The sequence below is a fragment of the Lactuca sativa genome, chromosome 4 (genome assembly GCF_002870075.4).
Source record: "Lactuca sativa cultivar Salinas chromosome 4, Lsat_Salinas_v11, whole genome shotgun sequence".
Lineage (NCBI taxonomy): Eukaryota > Viridiplantae > Streptophyta > Magnoliopsida > Asterales > Asteraceae > Lactuca > Lactuca sativa.
This window is the reverse complement of record NC_056626.2, coordinates 2,914,838-2,928,109: the sequence shown is the minus strand read 5'-3', so window position 1 is coordinate 2,928,109 and position 13,272 is coordinate 2,914,838. Positions and strand designations below refer to the sequence as shown.

The 13,272-nt window shown below is 38.2% G+C and overlaps 2 non-coding genes across 2 annotated transcripts; both read right to left on the bottom strand.

Moving 5' to 3' along the window:
* Nucleotides 1–2,871: 2,871 nt before the first annotated feature.
* Nucleotides 2,872–2,978, bottom strand: LOC128133979 (small nucleolar RNA R71). Its single transcript, XR_008232303.1, has one exon. It is a non-coding gene; the product is annotated as a small nucleolar RNA R71 (small nucleolar RNA).
* An 8,317-nt stretch (nucleotides 2,979–11,295) lies between these two features.
* Nucleotides 11,296–11,402, bottom strand: LOC128133978 (small nucleolar RNA R71). The gene has a single exon (XR_008232302.1). It is a non-coding gene; the product is annotated as a small nucleolar RNA R71 (small nucleolar RNA).
* Between the last annotated feature and the right edge of the window lie 1,870 nt (nucleotides 11,403–13,272).

Genomic DNA, 13,272 nt, shown 5'->3' with positions numbered 1-13,272 from the left:
AAGTTAAGCGCCTCTGCTTAAGCATGTAGGTTTTGAGTGAAAAAAGTGAGTTATATATGTAAAAAAAAGAGAGAGAAATTACTGAAAAGTAAGAATTCTTGAAGAATTTTGGAGCTATCAAAGTATGAAGATCAAAGATCAAAGTTCTAAGGAATCAAAAGTTGAAGATGCCAGAAATCATGAAAGAAGTGAATTCAAAGAAATCAAGATTAAACTATCAAGGAAGTGAAGAATTCAAGAGCCCCGAGTATTGGTATCTTAAAGTTGTAATTCTCTAGTTTATGTATGCTTGGGTAGCTTTACAAAAATACTTTGAGGTTAAGTAAGATTTTTGTGGATGGATTCGGAGGGTTGCATAAAATGAGCATTGTTAGAAAGAAGTGGGCGGGTGTTTATGAAGATTGTAAGTATTTAAAGTATGGGGTATTTTAGGAAAATTTTAGACACAAATGCATGCGTTGAGGTCTTGGCATAATGGCTGAGCTGGAATCGGATTGTTCTATGTGATGTTAGTAATAAAAGGTTAAGTTTAAATTTGCTTGAGGGCAAGCAAAGCCCAAGTGTGGGGTATTTTGATATTGCGATATTTATACCTATTTTTAGGCAATATTTAAGTACATTTTTATATATAAGTTGGTAATTTGTTTAGAATAATGGTACTTATGAGTTTAAATGTTATTTGCAGCCAAAAAGAAGACATTTTGAAGAAAAGGGACTAAAAACGTTAAAGGAAAAAACTTTGGGAGTTAAAAGATTAAAGGACAAGAAAATCAGGGAAAAGCGTTCTCACGTCGTGAGAACTGGAAGATTCACGACGTGAGCTTAAGTTCTAGAAGATATGTACGCGGGTGAAGGAATCCTTGCCGAACACGGTCATCTTGTATTCACGACGTGAATATTTTGTTGTTCACGATGTGAATTATTAAAATTGGGAAACTATATGTGTCCTTGACCATTACGAATTGAATAGACTTTTGGCAGAAGAAAGAGATTCCAGAAGGCGAAATTCAGAAGAAAAAGAGATCTGGAAGTGGTTTTCAACACCAAAGAAGAAGAAGTTCATAATTTGCTTTATAAACTTGGTACATTAAACATGTGTTTGATTATAGCTTTTGATTATTTAGTTGTTAATATGTCCAGCTAAATCTAGCTGCTTCTGTTAGCTAGATGAAGCTGGAACTCATGGTTTGAATGCATTAGATTAGACTTTATTTGTTGGTTATATGCTTGTGTTGATTGATTTTACCTAGCATGTTTAGTTAATGATTTAATTGCTTTAAATTCTTGTTTTGTGTAGTTAGTGAGTACAAATCTGCATGAATATGAATACCTAATAACAAAGTGAACACTAGTTTATTAGAGCTAAGATCAAACCAATCTTAGATAAGTAATTGAATCATTGAATTAAGATGTGTTAGAGAACTCATATTATGACTGTAATTGTGTTTTGATTAATCAATCTTCATAGCTCCAATCTTATTTGATAATTGATTCTGTGTTAACTATTATGTGACTATACATAGATTTACATGAATTGATTAATAATTAGTAGGTTTAGAACTAAACTGCTAATACTTCTTAAATTGGTAACCAACGGTAATAATCTTAACTAATGTATAACCATTGAGTGAAAGTGGATTCGAACTAACAGAAGTATTTTGTTTATTGATTGAGTTTTTGATAAAGAATTAAGTTCATCTAAACTTGCAAAATTAGATACAAACCCTTTTAGCTTATTAATAATTAGATTAATTTAGTAGTGAATATATAAATTAATAACACCGTTCCCTGTGATCGACACCCGACTTACCCAAGCTATACTGTAATTTGACTAGGTACACTGCCTATAAGTGCATAGTTAGTCTAAGTTTGTTAGGTTATAAATATTAAAATTAGTGGGTACTTTCGTGCACATCAAGTTTTTGGCGCCGTTGCCGGGGAACGGCCAGTTTATTAGTTTATTTATTTGCATTAGATTAAGCGATCCTTTTTATGGGATAAAACCTGCAAAAAGTTAATTAGTTTTGAGTTAATTAGATTAGTTTATTAGCATTTTAATTATCCAACAAATATTTTGATTTTATTTTCTGACACAGAACTCAAGACGCGAGTTATATATACTCATGACGTGAGAGCTGTGATTTTTAGTTTTTAGTATTTTCCTATTTTAGTTCAGTTTTACGTTTTTATTTTGTCGAGTTGCAGGAGTTCATGACCAGAGGTTCTAACACGCCTTTGGTGCCACCGATTGAAGATCCAGAAGCTGCACTTCACAAAAAGACTGATAAGAAGACGCCATTGCAAGAACTAAAGTCAGCATTTTCAAGGAAGTCGGGAAAGAAGAAAGGAGAGACAAGTTCATCCTCAAAGAACAAGAGCAAGCTTGAACACTTGGATCAAATACCCGTCCAAACCGAATCCGAATACGATACCGAGCCTGAATTTGAAGAACATATGAGCGAACCCGAAAACGAGCCGAGGAACGAGATGGAAGACATTGAGGAGATGTCCATGGGAGCTTACAAGAAGCGGATCCGAGAAGATGTGGGTCTCAGTTTAGTCCAACCCGCAATACCTGCCACTGCCACATTTGAGCTGAAGGGGCACATCTTGACTGCACTTAAGGATATCCCATCATATGGGAAAGATCATGAGGATGCTTTTAAGCATCTAGATGAAGTCAATGACATTGCAGATTACTTTAATGTCCCAAATGTCAACAGAAACACCGTCTTGCTTAGGATGCTTCCCATTACTTTCAAGGGAGCTGCTAAAGAGTGGTTAAAATCACTTCCACCGGGTACAATCACCACTTGGGCTCAAATGCGTGAGCAATTTCTGGACCAGTTTTTCCCACCATCCAAGATAGCTAAACTCAAGAAGGCAATAGCCAACTTTGAACAACAGCCGGGGGAGTCATTATACGAAGCATGGGAGCGGTACAAGGGCTTACTCAGAAACTGCCCTCAGCATGATCTTAATGTGCAACAAGAGATGTCAATTTTCTATGATGGGTCAACGTTATGACAAGACAACTCCTTGATTCTCAAGGATCTTTGACAAAGAAAATTTCAAGGGAGGTCAAGGAGTTAATTGAAGAATTCGCAAAGCACTCTCGTGAGTACCATAACCCTAGGCAAGATGGAATCAAAGGCGGTGGAGGTGCACAAACTGAAGAAATAGCAGCCATGATAGCTATGCTAAATAATATGGACCGGAGGTTAACACAAATGGACCACTCAATTCATGCCATAAGAGTTGGTTGCAAGAGGTGTAATGGTCCACACTTGACCAAGGACTGCAATTTAGATGAGTTTGGGAACAAAAAAGCTCAAGTGTGCTACTCGAGTGGGGACAAGTATGATGAAGACTGGAGGAAACCAAAGAAGGATTGGCTGCCATATGAAGAATATAAGAAGCAAATAGAAGAGAAGTATAGGCAGACAGGTCAAGGCTTCTACCAAAAGGAGCAGCCGCCAGCTGAGAAGAAACCCGATCTAGAGACCATGTTGATGAAGTTTATGGAAGCCTCGGAAAAGAGACACGAGGCTACTGATTCTGCTATTAATGACCAAAGAACTTTGGTAAAAAAATCATCACGCATTGATGGTAGAACATCAAGCTTTAATAAAAAATCAACAAGCCTCCATTAATAGTCTTGAAGTACAACTTGGTCAACTAGCCACTCTGGTTCATGAGAAGCTGTCCTCGAAAGATCCCGAAACGAAGGCCCAATCTCATGTAATGGCCATAGATACTGAAGAAGAGGCCATCTCTGAGTTCTTAGAAGCCTTAGAATTTGAACAACAGCAGCCCGATACAAAGTCAAAGAAGCCCAAGCTCTAGAATCATGATACTGCTGAATTGACGAACTCACGACGTGAGCCATATAAGCTCACGACGTGGGCCCGTCATGAACAGAAAATTTTTGTAGTTGTTTCGGTTTATCAACCACATCTGCCGTTTCCTTCCCGAGCTGCCCTTAGTCCACTGGAAAGAGAGCATCTAGAGTTTGTTAAGCATGTGAAGGGTATCCCGATTAATACCTCCTGTGTCGAGTACTTATCCAAAATTCCCGAGTATCAAAAATTACTGCAAGACTTGAGAGCCACTCGGCAACAACTGAAGAAAAGTTCTAAGGTGATTCTAAGTGAGCAAAGCTCAAAAGCTGTGTTGGGAGAGATACCTAAGAAGATGGGAGATCCTGGACGCCTCACCCTTCCATGTGAGTTTGGTAACAATATGAAGGTTGATGCTTTAGCCGATTCTGGGGCTAGCATTAATTTGATGCCTTATTCATTTTATCAGAAGTTGAATATTCAAAAGTTGAAGGCTACACGAATGACTATTCACATGGCGAACCGTTCAGTGACACAGCCCCGGGGCATTGTGGAGGATATTTTAGTAAAAATTGGAAAATTTGTTTTTCCAATAGATTTTGTAGTGTTGGATATGAAAGAAGATCCCAATGTTCCAATTATCCTTGGTCGTCCATTACTTAACACTGCTGGAGCTCTTGTTGATATTCGCAAGTCTAAGCTCACCTTGAGGGTTGGTGATGAAAAAGAAATTTTTGGGATAGAAGATGGCTTTCAAAGGAATCATGTTCAAGAAGAGGTGTTCACCATTAATGAAGACAATGAATTAGAAGAATTAGAAAAGCTTATGGAAGAAGAGATCAAGACAGTTCATCAAGTCAAAAGAACAAAACCAAGAGCATATGTTCCATATTTGGTTGAAGTCGTTGCTTACAAGAGTCCACCTTCTTGGGTAAGCAAGGAAGATGGTGAGATAACAAGTGATGAATAGGAGGTTACTTCAAAGGTGACAAAGCCAATAGTGAAAGAGGAGAAGGATGGTATGGAGTGCAAGGAGGAAACTAAAGGGACCAAACGCAAGCTTGAGGAAGATGAGGTCAAAGCCAAAAAGGAAAATTCGAAAAAGGCGTACAAAAGACGAGTTCAAGCTTACAAGAGGCGTTTCAAGGAACAGAAGATCCTAGTGGTAGACTCTTCAGACGATTCAACGTAGGATGCACGGAGTCCAACTCAAGACTCCAAGAAAAAGAAGCGCTTCTCGGGAGGCAACCCGAGTTTGGTTTGCAATTTTTTTTTTATTTTCTTTTTAGTTTTTGTGTTTTAGTCTTAAAAACATAGATCATATCATCCAACTCGCTTATAACATAATTAAACACTAAATGTGGGGACCCTAAAATGGAAGTAGTAATAATTGAGAATTTAGTTAAAAGTCAAATTTGATTTAGTATATATTTTTCCTTCCAGACAAAATTCACGACCTGACTTCTTCAGAATTCACGTTGTGAATCGTGAATAAACCGGATAATAAGTCAATAATACAGTTTAGCCATTTTATATTAGACTAAGTGGCCCAAGACCAATCCGTGAGTGCTTGGCCAATATTAAGCCCGGACGAAATTCACGACGTGAATTGTAATAAACTCACGACGTGAGTTTTGAATTGCACGGGACCATAGAATACAAACCTTGAAACCAGTTGGCTCTCATTTCTTTAATCCTCATGAAGTGAACAAGCAATTTGGTCCTCCTTTGCTCCGAGTTAGGCTGACAATACTCAATTTTCGTGCTTGCTTACGTAATAAATCCATACAAGGTAATGATTCTTCTATTCTATGTTTAATTTTTGCTCTAATAGTTGAATTTAGGGCTAGGGTTTGTTCATTTGTTAAATTGTATAAAATATGTCCTAAGATTCGTGAATTACCCTTGGAATATAGTTGATTATTGGTTGAAAATGTCATAGGAGTAAACCCCCATCACTATCATGGCCGATTTGTACAGAAACAAGACCAAATATTGAATCTGACTACGAACTCACGCCGTGAATTTTGAGGAATTCACGACGTGAATTCTGGACTATGCAGTTTCTTTGTTCCTTTTATTTCTAAACTGTTGGGTTTTTGTTTTGGCTGTGTTTGTTCCTTGTTTTTGCAGAGATGGCACCTAGAAAGGAAATACCTCTTGGGATTGCAAGTTTACACCCATTTTACAACTTTCCAACCAATACACCCCAGGATGTTTACACGCGATGGAATACTCGGTTGGGATGGCTTTACAACTGGGAGTTTGCTGTTGCTCCCACTATTCAGTGAGCAAGGTTGAGGGAGGTTGGCTTGGTTGATAGGATGTCCCAATACCTAACAATAATCTTTTTGGGGGACGGATTTCAATTTACATGCAATGGGTGGTTCAACTTGTTTAACATCCAGGAACGTGTTTATAAGGAGCTTTGCGTGGAGTTCCTTTCCACGGTGGCATTCCATGACAATGTCAGAGATGCTACTTTTCCCCGAGCTTTGGTCTTTCGTTTAGGAGGGGAGTATCGGGAGTGCAGTTTAGTGGAGTTTTCTCGCTGTATGGGGCTGTATGAAGCTCATGAGACCATCACTCATGAGTTTGTTTTATTTTTGAGGGACGCCACGCGGGTGTATGTGGATGGGGTTTCGGGGCCGGAGTTTTGGAGCAACATTGCCGCTGGTGTGTTTAATTCTGGTGTATCTCCCAGAGTAGCATCAAAAACCCGATACACCACCTCATCCATCGCTTAATCACCTTCTCCATTCGTCATAAACGTCACGGTGATAAAGTTACTAAAAGTAACTTGTTCTTTTTATGGTGCATCTTACAACCGGGTGTTTGCTGCAATATTCCATATTTCTTGGCCCGGTATTTGGCGGACTATGCAACAAGTGTTCGTCCCGGAAGCCCCATTTGTGGAGGGCATTTTGTTAAATGATTGGCCTGATCTTATGGCCTCTTTGTTCCTGACATCACTCGTTCTCTAACATGTATTAAGGGGAATGAGTTTAGTATGGGGTATCTGGAAACAATGAGGGTGGTAAAAAATTATGGGACACATTGGGGAATTCTTCGAGCTGATGATGAGGAGGAGGATCCGGCCGACCAACCTGAACCACAACCACGGCCGAGGCGTAGGAACGTAAGAGGAAGAGGAGAAAGAGGACAGCCAATGTATCCACCCGCCTCCATGATCGGTACACCTTTTGGGGGTGATATGGCTGGATATTTTGACCAGTTATCGTTGAGTGTCAATTGGATTGGAGGTACTATGGAGAACGTTGTCCGACACCTTGGGGTGGAGTAGCCACCTCATTTGGGGTATCATTACCCGATTTTCCCGAGGTAGACGGAGTATGGCGGATGTGGAGGTGACGGAGCGGGCACGAGCGGAGCGAACGATGAGGAGGAGGATGATTGAGTGTCTGTTTATTTTTTATTTTGTTTGGTTTGTTTTGTTTTGTTTTTATTTTGTTTTGTTTTGTTTTATTTTGTTGGGATTGTAAAAAAAAATTTAAGATATTATGTTACTTTTATTCTTCTTTGGTTGTTATTTCTCAGAATTGCTAGGAGCTCATAAAAAGGATATCGAGATATGAGCGCGTATGTGTTTTGCCGGGAGTGTTTAAAGTCGAGAGTCAAGACCCATATTTTAAATTAAGTGTGGGGTGAGTCAAGTGAGAAGAAATTTAGATAGAAGAGTCTTAATATGTTAAGACATGGGTGGAATTCAAGAATTAAAAGTGAAGTTGGAAGAAAAATATTTCTAATGTTCTAGTTTTCACGTCGTGAACTTGTTAAAGTTCACCTCGTGAGTCCGCATATGAAGATCTTCCAGAACCCGCTTTACAACGAGTTCACGTCGTGAGTTTTAGTGCATTCACATCGTGAATTTTTATTTTCCACAAAAAGGAGTTATATTTTTCCATATTCATTGTGTGGTTTACCACTATTCATTTTGGGGAATATTCGGAAGATTATTATGGTTCATTTTCACTACCATACAATGTGGTGTATGCTTTCCTACATTGTTCGTTCTATTTTTAAGATTTCCACCACATTTGTAGAAGATTGAAGGCTCGATTTCATGTTTTGCCGGTACATTCCTCACCCCGCGTGTTCAAGATCCAAGTTTCTATTTCTCAGAGTCCATATTCGAGATGCACGTTTTCCAAACTTTTGGAGATGCTTACGCCGCTATCCCAGGGGAGTCTGTTCCTTTTTCTCCATTTTCTTAATTTTGATTTATCCTGGGCATACAATGAGGGCATTGTATGAAATAAGTGTGGGGTAGGGGTAGAAAAAATAAACTGCTAGATAATGGTAAAATTTGAAAATTGAAATTTCTAATAATTGAATCTAGTATTAATAATTTGAACTGTAATTGCTAGTGTTGCATGGGATGATCCGATAAAAGCTCAAATGTTTAGTTGAGCCAATACACGTTATATTGCATTTGTGGCCTCCCTTATTTTAGTGAAATCATGGAACAAAAACATAACCCTGCTTAGTTTGAGGGATGCGATATGTTTAGCAGTCTAAACCTGAAATGTATCCAGGAAAGCTATGTCTTAACTAATAAAGGTTGAAGTTAAGCGCCTCTGCTTAAGCATGTAGGTTTTGAGTGAAAAAAGTGAGTTATATATGTAAAAAAAAGAGAGAGAAATTACTGAAAAGTAAGAATTCTTGAAGAATTTTGGAGCTATCAAAGTATGAAGATCAAAGATCAAAGTTCTAAGGAATCAAAAGTTGAAGATGCCAGAAATCATGAAAGAAGTGAATTCAAAGAAATCAAGATTAAACTATCAAGGAAGTGAAGAATTCAAGAGCCCCGAGTATTGGTATCTTAAAGTTGTAATTCTCTAGTTTATGTATGCTTGGGTAGCTTTACAAAAATACTTTGAGGTTAAGTAAGATTTTTGTGGATGGATTCGGAGGGTTGCATAAAATGAGCATTGTTCGAAAGAAGTGGGCGGGTGTTTATGAAGATTGTAAGTATTTAAAGTATGGGGTATTTTAGGAAAATTTTAGACACAAATGCATGCGTTGAGGTCTTGGCATAATGGCTGAGCTGGAATCGGATTGTTCTATGTGATGTTAGTAATAAAAGGTTAAGTTTAAATTTGCTTGAGGGCAAGCAAAGCCCAAGTGTGGGGTATTTTGATATTGCGATATTTATACCTATTTTTAGGCAATATTTAAGTACATTTTTATATATAAGTTGGTAATTTGTTTAGAATAATGGTACTTATGAGTTTAAATGTTATTTGCAGCCAAAAAGAAGACATTTTGAAGAAAAGGGACTAAAAACGTTAAAGGAAAAAACTTTGGGAGTTAAAAGATTAAAGGACAAGAAAATCAGGGAAAAGCGTTCTCACGTCGTGAGAACTGGAAGATTCACGACGTGAGCTTAAGTTCTAGAAGATATGTACGCGGGTGAAGGAATCCTTGCCGAACACGGTCATCTTGTATTCACGACGTGAATATTTTGTTGTTCACGATGTGAATTATTAAAATTGGGAAACTATATGTGTCCTTGACCATTACGAATTGAATAGACTTTTGGCAGAAGAAAGAGATTCCAGAAGGCGAAATTCAGAAGAAAAAGAGATCTGGAAGTGGTTTTCAACACCAAAGAAGAAGAAGTTCATAATTTGCTTTATAAACTTGGTACATTAAACATGTGTTTGATTATAGCTTTTGATTATTTAGTTGTTAATATGTCCAGCTAAATCTAGCTGCTTCTGTTAGCTAGATGAAGCTGGAACTCATGGTTTGAATGCATTAGATTAGACTTTATTTGTTGGTTATATGCTTGTGTTGATTGATTTTACCTAGCATGTTTAGTTAATGATTTAATTGCTTTAAATTCTTGTTTTGTGTAGTTAGTGAGTACAAATCTGCATGAATATGAATACCTAATAACAAAGTGAACACTAGTTTATTAGAGCTAAGATCAAACCAATCTTAGATAAGTAATTGAATCATTGAATTAAGATGTGTTAGAGAACTCATATTATGACTGTAATTGTGTTTTGATTAATCAATCTTCATAGCTCCAATCTTATTTGATAATTGATTCTGTGTTAACTATTATGTGACTATACATAGATTTACATGAATTGATTAATAATTAGTAGGTTTAGAACTAAACTGCTAATACTTCTTAAATTGGTAACCAACGGTAATAATCTTAACTAATGTATAACCATTGAGTGAAAGTGGATTCGAACTAACAGAAGTATTTTGTTTATTGATTGAGTTTTTGATAAAGAATTAAGTTCATCTAAACTTGCAAAATTAGATACAAACCCTTTTAGCTTATTAATAATTAGATTAATTTAGTAGTGAATATATAAATTAATAACACCGTTCCCTGTGATCGACACCCGACTTACCCAAGCTATACTGTAATTTGACTAGGTACACTGCCTATAAGTGCATAGTTAGTCTAAGTTTGTTAGGTTATAAATATTAAAATTAGTGGGTACTTTCGTGCACATCAAGTTTTTGGCGCCGTTGCCGGGGAACGGCCAGTTTATTAGTTTATTTATTTGCATTAGATTAAGCGATCCTTTTTATGGGATAAAACCTGCAAAAAGTTAATTAGTTTTGAGTTAATTAGATTAGTTTATTAGCATTTTAATTATCCAACAAATATTTTGATTTTATTTTCTGACACAGAACTCAAGACGCGAGTTATATATACTCATGACGTGAGAGCTGTGATTTTTAGTTTTTAGTATTTTCCTATTTTAGTTCAGTTTTACGTTTTTATTTTGTCGAGTTGCAGGAGTTCATGACCAGAGGTTCTAACACGCCTTTGGTGCCACCGATTGAAGATCCAGAAGCTGCACTTCACAAAAAGACTGATAAGAAGACGCCATTGCAAGAACTAAAGTCAGCATTTTCAAGGAAGTCGGGAAAGAAGAAAGGAGAGACAAGTTCATCCTCAAAGAACAAGAGCAAGCTTGAACACTTGGATCAAATACCCGTCCAAACCGAATCCGAATACGATACCGAGCCTGAATTTGAAGAACATATGAGCGAACCCGAAAACGAGCCGAGGAACGAGATGGAAGACATTGAGGAGATGTCCATGGGAGCTTACAAGAAGCGGATCCGAGAAGATGTGGGTCTCAGTTTAGTCCAACCCGCAATACCTGCCACTGCCACATTTGAGCTGAAGGGGCACATCTTGACTGCACTTAAGGATATCCCATCATATGGGAAAGATCATGAGGATGCTTTTAAGCATCTAGATGAAGTCAATGACATTGCAGATTACTTTAATGTCCCAAATGTCAACAGAAACACCGTCTTGCTTAGGATGCTTCCCATTACTTTCAAGGGAGCTGCTAAAGAGTGGTTAAAATCACTTCCACCGGGTACAATCACCACTTGGGCTCAAATGCGTGAGCAATTTCTGGACCAGTTTTTCCCACCATCCAAGATAGCTAAACTCAAGAAGGCAATAGCCAACTTTGAACAACAGCCGGGGGAGTCATTATACGAAGCATGGGAGCGGTACAAGGGCTTACTCAGAAACTGCCCTCAGCATGATCTTAATGTGCAACAAGAGATGTCAATTTTCTATGATGGGTCAACGTTATGACAAGACAACTCCTTGATTCTCAAGGATCTTTGACAAAGAAAATTTCAAGGGAGGTCAAGGAGTTAATTGAAGAATTCGCAAAGCACTCTCGTGAGTACCATAACCCTAGGCAAGATGGAATCAAAGGCGGTGGAGGTGCACAAACTGAAGAAATAGCAGCCATGATAGCTATGCTAAATAATATGGACCGGAGGTTAACACAAATGGACCACTCAATTCATGCCATAAGAGTTGGTTGCAAGAGGTGTAATGGTCCACACTTGACCAAGGACTGCAATTTAGATGAGTTTGGGAACAAAAAAGCTCAAGTATGCTACTCGAGTGGGGACAAGTATGATGAAGACTGGAGGAAACCAAAGAAGGATTGGCTGCCATATGAAGAATATAAGAAGCAAATAGAAGAGAAGTATAGGCAGACAGGTCAAGGCTTCTACCAAAAGGAGCAGCCGCCAGCTGAGAAGAAACCCGATCTAGAGACCATGTTGATGAAGTTTATGGAAGCCTCGGAAAAGAGACACGAGGCTACTGATTCTGCTATTAATGACCAAAGAACTTTGGTAAAAAAATCATCACGCATTGATGGTAGAACATCAAGCTTTAATAAAAAATCAACAAGCCTCCATTAATAGTCTTGAAGTACAACTTGGTCAACTAGCCACTCTGGTTCATGAGAAGCTGTCCTCGAAAGATCCCGAAACGAAGGCCCAATCTCATGTAATGGCCATAGATACTGAAGAAGAGGCCATCTCTGAGTTCTTAGAAGCCTTAGAATTTGAACAACAGCAGCCCGATACAAAGTCAAAGAAGCCCAAGCTCTAGAATCATGATACTGCTGAATTGACGAACTCACGACGTGAGCCATATAAGCTCACGACGTGGGCCCGTCATGAACAGAAAATTTTTGTAGTTGTTTCGGTTTATCAACCACATCTGCCGTTTCCTTCCCGAGCTGCCCTTAGTCCACTGGAAAGAGAGCATCTAGAGTTTGTTAAGCATGTGAAGGGTATCCCGATTAATACCCCCTGTGTCGAGTACTTATCCAAAATTCCCGAGTATCAAAAATTACTGCAAGACTTGAGAGCCACTCGGCAACAACTGAAGAAAAGTTCTAAGGTGATTCTAAGTGAGCAAAGCTCAAAAGCTGTGTTGGGAGAGATACCTAAGAAGATGGGAGATCCTGGACGCCTCACCCTTCCATGTGAGTTTGGTAACAATATGAAGGTTGATGCTTTAGCCGATTCTGGGGCTAGCATTAATTTGATGCCTTATTCATTTTATCAGAAGTTGAATATTCAAAAGTTGAAGGCTACACGAATGACTATTCACATGGCGAACCGTTCAGTGACACAGCCCCGGGGCATTGTGGAGGATATTTTAGTAAAAATTGGAAAATTTGTTTTTCCAATAGATTTTGTAGTGTTGGATATGAAAGAAGATCCCAATGTTCCAATTATCCTTGGTCGTCCATTACTTAACACTGCTGGAGCTCTTGTTGATATTCGCAAGTCTAAGCTCACCTTGAGGGTTGGTGATGAAAAAGAAATTTTTGGGATAGAAGATGGCTTTCAAAGGAATCATGTTCAAGAAGAGGTGTTCACCATTAATGAAGACAATGAATTAGAAGAATTAGAAAAGCTTATGGAAGAAGAGATCAAGACAGTTCATCAAGTCAAAAGAACAAAACCAAGAGCATATGTTCCATATTTGGTTGAAGTCGTTGCTTACAAGAGTCCACCTTCTTGGGTAAGCAAGGAAGATGGTGAGATAACAAGTGATGAATAGGAGGTTACTTCAAAGGTGACAAAGCCAATAGTGAAAGAG